We start from the raw sequence: 1,268 nt of genomic DNA, 5'->3' as shown, positions 1-1,268 counted from the left end.
GCCCCCTCACGTTTTATTGAATAGACAGTACTTTTTGGTATCTTTCATGGAAATCGAGATAAATTGACTTAAAAATAGTGAAAAGCGTTCCTGTTTTAGAAGAGCCACTCACTTTGGCCCGACTTATTTCGATTTCTGTCAAAGCTCTCAAAAAGTGGTCAATTGATAAAACATTTATCATTTTATCACAAATATTTTATCAGTTGATCCTTATTTGATACCTTGTACAGTAACTGAGATGAGAGGGTTCAAAGAAAATGGTAAGCGGTCCACTATTAGAAGTGTCTCTGTAGACATAATTAACTAGTAAGTTTGATCACTTTTCATCTTGGTTCTTATGAAACATTTACTTTAAAAAAAATTTCGTAAAATACCACACAACATTTCTCTTAAAACTAGCTAAATACCAGCTTTCTACGACAGTTATGAGCCGAGTTATGGTCATTTGAACTTTCTGCTGTTCGAGACGCAGAGACTCTCGTTTCTCTGCGTCTCTCACCCCTTGAAATTTCAAATAGCTGTAACTATGCTCAAAACTGTCGTAGAACCTTGATTTTTAATGGATTTTGAACAGAATTTTTCAGGTTTTCAGAAAAATGAAAATCCCATAAAGTCACAACTAACTTTTTCTCCAAAAATTGAATTTGTTTTTAACTTTTGGAATAGCCTAAATTCTTCAAAATCCAATTCGACTCAAAACTAGACTTTTTTCAGAGTAAAATGGGCAATCTGATGTGCTCCTATGTTGGCTGGAATGCCAGTGCCGTCTACGAACAATTCAACCCTAGAAAGTTCGCCAAAGACAACAGAGAAGCCATGGATACAGCGAATCTTCGAGATGCTTTTCTAAAAGTGATGAAGAATGATCCAGAATTGACAAACGAGATGAAGAAGGCGACAGGAAAATGGCTATGGATGAGACATGAATTATTGGAGGACGAGGACAATGTCTTCTGGTTATATGAAGATTTGACTTATTTCCATTCAAAGATTCATATCGATTATGGATTGGCACCTCTGATGTACATCTGTCTCAAAAAGGAAATGGTGGACCCGCCGAGATTTAAGGTTAGTTGGGCAAGATACTGTAGAACCTGTAATAGGAGCGCCCCAACACTGTCATCTTTGAGCTCAGCTCCTATGCAAGACATCAAACTTAAACTTTGAGATCAATTATCTCGGTTTCTATGAGAGATGTCAAAAAAATGTTAACTGATAAAATGTTGCTGATATTAAGATACCGTAAAACCTCTAATGGAACGACACCC

The sequence above is a fragment of the Caenorhabditis briggsae genome, assembly GCF_000004555.2.
Source record: "Caenorhabditis briggsae complete genome, chrIV, whole genome shotgun sequence".
Taxonomy (NCBI): Eukaryota; Metazoa; Nematoda; class Chromadorea; order Rhabditida; family Rhabditidae; genus Caenorhabditis; species Caenorhabditis briggsae.
This window is presented reverse-complemented; position numbering follows the sequence as displayed.